The sequence below is a fragment of the Apodemus sylvaticus genome, chromosome 7 (genome assembly GCF_947179515.1).
Source record: "Apodemus sylvaticus chromosome 7, mApoSyl1.1, whole genome shotgun sequence".
Lineage (NCBI taxonomy): Eukaryota > Metazoa > Chordata > Mammalia > Rodentia > Muridae > Apodemus > Apodemus sylvaticus.
This window is the reverse complement of record NC_067478.1, coordinates 16,340,765-16,348,423: the sequence shown is the minus strand read 5'-3', so window position 1 is coordinate 16,348,423 and position 7,659 is coordinate 16,340,765. Positions and strand designations below refer to the sequence as shown.

General features: G+C 41.3%; 1 pseudogene; it reads right to left on the bottom strand.

Annotated features, from left to right (window-relative positions):
* Positions 1-201: 201 nt before the first annotated feature.
* On the bottom strand, positions 202-7,202 carry LOC127689524 (40S ribosomal protein SA-like; annotated as a pseudogene).
* Between the last annotated feature and the right edge of the window lie 457 nt (positions 7,203-7,659).

Sequence of the window (7,659 nt, the reverse complement as noted above, 5' to 3'; positions counted from 1 at the left end):
CAGTTCTAAAGGATCCTACACCTCTGGCCTTCTTGAGCATCATGGACAGAAGCCCACACACAAACACATACACATCATTAAAGATAAAATAAAATGGAAAACAGGCTTAGATGTTAATTACTCTAAAATTTTTATAATTGTGTTTCTAAGTTTGATTGTTAATTAATTGATTGATTTACCAGCTTTGGGGAACTTTATTTTCCTTCCACCCTTTTCCTCTTTGCTCAGGGGTTCGGCAGAGCAGCTCTGAACCACTTAGCGTTGTCTCCAGCCCACTCAGTGGCCTTTGCTGTGGGAACTGCTGACCAGTCCTCAGTGGCTGGCTGTGCAGTCCAGTCTTGTGTGGGGAACAGCCGCATTGGGCACAGAGGACACCTCCACACCCTCAGACCAGTCGGCCACCTCAGGCTGAGCAGCAGAGAACTCAGGAGCTGGTGTGGTCCGTTCACCCTGGAATTCGTCCTTGGTCACAGCCTTCTCAGCAGCAGCCTGCTCTTCCTTCTCAATCTCCTCTGGGTCTCTGGAGAAGTGGAGATCTGGTGTAACTTCCCACGGCTGCTCTCGGGAGATAGTGGCACTCATGCTGAGAACTCCCCAAGCCAGTATCCACCCCATCAGACCCACAGAGTGAGCTCCCTTGTTATTGCATGGGATGACAATGTCCACATAGCGCAGAGGAGAGTCTGTTACACAGAGCCATGGTGGGTGGGTTGACTTGAGACGCCTCTCTGAGGGGCTGGTGGTCAGCCGTGGGATCAGTCACCACTGGAAGCCTTGACACTCGTGTACAGACACCAACTCTAAAAATTCTAGAGTAATTTATATCTAAGCCTGTTTTAAAATTTATTTTATCTTGAATGACATGTATGTGTTAGTGTGTGGGTGTCTGTACATGGGTGTGGATGCCTGCTTGGATCTGGTGTATGAAGGTTCCAGGCATGAAGTGGCCAGCAATGGGGGGGGCTCCTGTGACAGCAGCAAACTTCAGGCTGGATCCTTGGCCAATGTTCCTAGAGGAGATGACGCTGTCATCAACAGGGTTCGTGATGGCAACCGTAGCCGGAGCAGAAAGCACACAGCATCTTCCAGGTCCTCTGCAGACTTATGATGTAGACACCTGTACAGAGCCATATTGGGGCAGTCTTGCACTTGGTCAGAGTTTGACTTTGGTCAAGGTTAACTTCTCCCAGTTAGCCAGGATCCTGCTCCACCTAGGGTGGAGTGCACGTAGTAAAGGTCAAGTTCATTGTTCCTCCAGGTATAGGGATTCCTGAATTAAACAGGTGACCTACCCAGCTGCCGGAGCAGTCAAGACGAAGACCTCCAAGAGAAGCTAGACAACTTCCACCGGAACTCAGCCTGGAGTCTGGGGGGAAGGGTTTGCCCAAACTGTTAAAAGGTCCGGCGCCATTAAAGTTGACGGCTTTGATCAGTGAACATTGACTTAGCCGTACGTTCTTTTCGCCGCTCTTCCCTATGACCCCAAAATTCTCTCAACAGGTAACCCGGTTTACATGTAGCTGCTGGCGGCTACATAGTGGCGCCTGAACGTGGGAAGACCTGGCACGAGAGAATTTCTTGAGGTAGCCCTATCCAGCGAAGCTTCGCAGAAAAAGGTGAAAATTAATGGTGTCCGCACGGTAAGCAACATAGAGGGCAAAACTAGCGCTAGTGAATTCGTGTCTATGGTTGTGAGTGCAAGGAATGGATACAGTTTTTCAAGCATACTGCGTGGACCCAGCGCAGGACTGCTTGGGTTGATAAGATAGGGAAATATGGGGAAGGAATTTGGTAGGCATTTGCCCAAAGCTCGTAAGAGCTGATTTCGGCGAAAAGAAAGGGGTTTTTAAAAATAGGCATATGTCCACAGCTTCTAAGAGCTGTTTAAAGAGGAAAATGGATGCAATTGCTTAACAAGCACGCTTAACTTTCTGTGTATCTTTCCGTGTTTGTCCCGGTGCACCGACTGTCTATGTGTATGTTTATGTCCTCTCTGTGTCTTTGTGTGAATGACTGTTTCATGTTAAAAAGAAAAAATTGGTAAAGATTACATCTGCTGGTTGTAGGTACCTAACCTTTTGAGCTAGCCACAGTTTGTGTGGGGATTGATTCAAAGCCACGCTGCAGCAGCGTAGCTCACTCACCCAAGACAGAAACATGGCTGGGGAAAAAGCCGCTCTTAAAAGCCCAGAAACCTCGAGATTTGGGAAGACCTTGGTTTGGCTTGTGAAATTCATGTAGTCGCTTTATACTTGTTTCTAATTGGTTTTAATGATATAAGGCTTTACATTTCTTGACTAAAGAGTTATAAATTAATTGGTTATTATGTAAAAGATATAGTGTTATTAAGAAAAGGTTAGTTTAAAACTGGTGATTCAGTGTTAGAGCTATCTTAACTAACTACACGTGGCCTAACGCCACTCATGCTTTGTTCTTGTTTATAATTGGATTTAAAGGTATATTTTGCATGTCTTGACTATAGAGTATTGGCTTAAGTCACTGCACATGATTTAAAAGGTATAATGTTATTAACAAAAGTTAGGTTAAGGCTGGTAGTTTAGGGTAGTCGCCATTTTGAACACGTGGCATGACGATTAAGGCTGGTAGTTTAGGGTAGTCGCCATTTTGAACACCACGTGGCATGACGCAATCCAGGAAATACAGGCCTTTGGGACGCTCCTAAATTGGCATGGTGTTTCATGTGAATCTTGGCCTGGAGATTAGACTTAATGAAGATTAAGATTTAAAATATTGTCTCTTTAATAAGTTACACTGTTATACACTTGAACATAAGAACTGGCATACAAACCTTGTGCTGTAAATATGTGTTTGCCATTAATTTTAAAGAAAATAGATTGTTTAAAATTGAGATTTGCTTCCAAAATTACAATTGTGCTCTAATATTGCAAGAAAACATTGAGTTACAATAAAAATCAGTGTGTCATTGGCTACAGTTTTCAGTTTGCAGGCTCGTAATTGTTAACATTTTGTAATTAAGATAATTTTGAGAGTGATGCAGCTATGGGTTTTAGAGGCCCATTGCCTCTTTTCCACAAGTTTATAGGCTACAATGGTAGGAGCAAAATTTAACCCTCCAAGATTAAAAAGGATATCTCTGTAGAAATGTATTTGATATCAAGTAGGTTCCTTTGACCATGAAATTACAGGTTTCTTTTGTTTAATCCTTAAATTGTCCTTGTAGGTTTGGGTCTGGTCTTAGATAAAAGGCTCAGATTAGAAGATATTTACATTTGAGGAATCTCATACAATGTCCTTGCCAAGGACTCAAGGTGGATCCTAGGGCAGATAAAAAAAAATTTACATTTGAGTTAATGCAAAGCTTAGAGTTGCCTCAGGGGAAGCTAGTGAGGAAGTTTTGAGAAATTGTTTCTGCCTTACAGGCCCCACCTAGGGAGTGTTTGGTTTAAAAAAAAAAAAAAAAAAAAAAAAAAGTTTTTGACTTATCCAGGTGTGGGTTAAAATGCAGTTCAAATCTATGAAAGGTCAAGGAGGCTATAAAAGCATTAACATTTGGCCTGTCTACTCCCTATAAAATTATTGTAAATTTAAAGGGTTGGTTTTTTGCTTTACATTCTGATAATTATAAAAGCATTTGCTTCTAATTTTAAAGAAACAACAAAACAATGTCATTAGAAAGTTTTTGCCTCAAGGAATGGCTAACAGCCTTACGTCCTGTGAGAAAAAATGTTTGTCTCTCTTTCAATACAGAAGTTAAGATCTTAAAAATTTCAGTGTATAATGTTCATAGAATGTTTGTTACAGGCCCTTGCTCCTATAGACTTTTAGAATTTTTAGGTAAATGGCTTTCAAAAGTTGTTAGGATATATTAATTGGCTTTATCTTATATTTACCTCATTTTAAGCTTGCCACAGAAGGTCTTAAACCTCTGTTTTCAAGGTAGGAAACGTTTGTTCCTTGCTTCAAGCAACAATCAAATTTATTATTAATGGTTGATCTATTACATGGCAAACATTTTTAGACAAAATTAATAATTGTTATCCAAAAGATAATTTGTACTATCAGATCACATGTTTATTCCTTTAAGTTTCTCCCTGCTTCAACACAGATACCTGAATTGGGTGCTATAGCAGCTATTTTTAAGATGTTAAAGGTCAAGCTTTTAATAATAGTAGATATACATAGCTCATGGTTTATAATTGCTTAAAATTGGTCCATTTTTAATACTGCTAATTCTTAATTTCTACAGTTTATACAAATGTGATTCAAATTTCTAAGAACAAAGGATATGTTCTCTAAATGACTGTCCTTTAGGTATTTGAAATAATTTTATATTTTGTACACATCAAATTATAAAGATTTGTTCTTGATGTCCTCAATTTCTACCTCTACCACGTAATGGTGTTAATCCTAGAGGACTTAGTTATTACAGATAAATGATATTCATATTTCTAATTTAAAGGATTAAAAAAATATGTACATGTGACTAATGATTCATTTTTAGGCTGTCTAGTTGCAACTGCTCTAACAGAAAAAGCAACTATATTTTATATAATTACATAGTTATTGCCTATGTTATGGTTTATACTTTGTGTTCCAACTTAAATTAATAAAACAATATCTTCTTGGAAGAAAGAAGAGAGGGGAAATTGTGTCCCTGTGCATATAATTTAAATTATGCTTACATGTTTTTAAGAAAATTTTAAAATTTTAAAATTGGATGCCAAGAAACTCCTTGCTAAATGTATATGACATCTTGTAATTAGGCATATTGATGTCTAGGTGAAATGAAGGAATTCACTTACTAACATATGCCATGATCCTGATTTAATATTGGGGGAGAAGGCATGTCCTCTGTTTTTTCCACAGAATGCGGCAGAAGATATGCTGACTGTGCTTGCTGAATGCCCAGACCATGGTAACATAAGAGTTATATTGGGTATATGTTCTTGACTTACCTCAATTGTTAAATGTCCCAGGTTAGATAAATTGCCTAGCTTCAAGCTTTTAGACTTTGTGGGACAGAACATGGAGACTGTTATGCTAGCTTAGGAAAAATTAATTAGAAGAGTTAAAATGACTCTTCTCCTTATTGTGTTCAGCTGACTCAACCATAGACTAGTCTAGAAATAATTCCAATATTGAAGATTCCAATTTTGAAGATGGCTAACAATCTTCAGCCAGCTGTGTTAATTTAACATATAGTCTCCACCTTTCCTGAGAAGTAACAGCATATCTCTTGATACACAAGGCTACCTCTCCCACCTCAGAGGCCAAGCTTTGGATCCTTAAAGTTGTTAATTTACAACTGAATTGGATACTTCTGGGACAAGTTAATCCTATTCCACCTTTAACTCTTGACCTTGTCTGTTAAGCAGACTGGCTGTCTCCACCCAGGCTCACCTGGATGGAGAGATTACATGTCTGTTAAAGACACTTGCAGACCCCCCTGGCTTCAAAACTTACACAAGTGGATCTCCAAAGAGGGAGCCACATAGAACTCAGATCTATGTGTGTTTGTTTGAACAAACATGGGTACCAGCGAGACGTGCGAGGCAAAGCACTGCATGGGGAGATGAATTTCTGCTTCTGAGTCCCCAGGAAGTACACCTAATTGCATAGGGGTTAACGTCGAGAGGCTGTCCTTAAAATAATAAGGGAGCCTATTACCCCTCCTCTGAAAAAGACGTTATACAATATTTAAGAGGAATTACGGTCAATGCTTCCCCTCCTGGTTAAGGCCCGCCTTCTTATGAAGGATATTTATCCACTTGTTTTCTACCTCCTCGTGTTCAAATTAATAAAAAAAGGGAGGACATGTACAGAGCCATATTGGGGCAGTCTTGCACTTGGTCAGAGTTTGACTTTGGTCAAGGTTAACTTCTCCCAGTTAGCCAGGATCCTGCTCCACCTAGGGTGGAGTGCACGTAGTAAAGGTCAAGTTCATTGTTCCTCCAGGTATAGGGATTCCTGAATTAAACAGGTGACCTACCCAGCTGCCGGAGCAGTCAAGACGAAGACCTCCAAGAGAAGCTAGACAACTTCCACCGGAACTCAGCCTGGAGTCTGGGGGGAAGGGTTTGCCCAAACTGTTAAAAGGTCCGGCGCCATTAAAGTTGACGGCTTTGATCAGTGAACATTGACTTAGCCGTACTTTCTTTTCGCCGCTCTTCCCTATGACCCCAAAATTCTCTCAACAGGTAACCCGGTTTACATGTAGCTGCTGGCGGCTACAGACACCATCACTTTTCCTTTTGTAGATGTACTGCTCCATCTGAAAGCCAAGGTTGGTGCTATCTAAGTGGCTTCCTGCAGCAAGGAATTTGGGAACATCCTCTTCCCTTTACCTGCAGGACATCAACAGCTCCAGACGTTGTGTAAGTTTTTCTTTAAGTTATAACAGGAATCAAGGACAACGCTGTATGGAGCTGTCCCTAGACAATGCAGATTATTTAACCCAGGCTGACCTCAAACTCACTGTGTAGAAAAGGATGGCCTTCAACTCCCCATTTTTCTGCCTCAACCTCTCGGGTGTTATAATTACAGGTGTTAGCCACCGTACGCTGCATGTTGCTAAAAAATTATATTCAAAGAGGTCAAACTTGCTTCCTGCAAGTGTTCAAACCATACTGAAGTATAAAAAGCAAGTAGTCCCATTAAAAAACAATGCCCTTCCAGGACCGGGGAGATGGCTCAGTGGGTAAATGCTCATGTCCTATGTAAGCCCAGTGACCCACCCAGGTTCAACCCTTAGGGTCTATGCAAAGAAGAAAAGGAAGAATAGACTCCACAAAGTCACTCTCTAACTGTATTCACACTGTATTCACACTGTGTCATGCATGCCTGTGACACATACACACACACACACACACTAATAATAATGTTAATAATAATACTACTGTAAATGTCTATGATTATACAAACACACATGATTCCCATACCAATCATAAACAGATGTTTTTCCAGCTGTTCATTTGACGTAAGAAAATCTGAATATGTAGTTTTCTCTCAAAACTACATGCTTGTGCCACCTGGAAACATGGCCCCTTTACACTGTTGCAGATTCAGAACAGAGTGTGCTGGGTTTGGGCTAAGTTGGGTTCATGACAACAGAGTCTGGCGCTTAGCCCTTCATATAGTAACAGTGACAGTAATAGTTGGGTGTTCAAAGGAACAGAGACTGCCGCCGCCTTTGAAGTAGCTTACGGGACCAAATAGGCCATCCAGTAAAGTACTGCTGGAGGAAAATCCCTGCTCCGTGCCACAACTGCCTTGTGATGAAAGGGAACCTGCTCGTGATGAAAGGACGGAAACCATACACTGAGGCTACATTGCTGTGCATTCTTGGGATCCATCTTGTGATTGTTCCAGGAAGGGAAGGGCAGGAGTGTCCTGCAGCAACTGGAATTCCTGCAGTGCCTGAGGAAGATCTCTCTGGTTAGTTGGCCAGTGAGGTCTTAAGAAAGATCACCACTGGGTGGCAGTGTGGGCCCAGCAGTCAGGGAGGGGTCCATTCAAGGGGCATGCACAGTCAGGGACTAGAACCGATAATAAGGAAATGGCCAGAGTCATTCACAAAACTTGAATGAAGCAAGCTGGCAGGCAGATTGGGCAGAACAGGGCACATCGCCATTCCCAGCCCAAAGGTAGGATGCTTAACACTGTCAAATTCACATACAA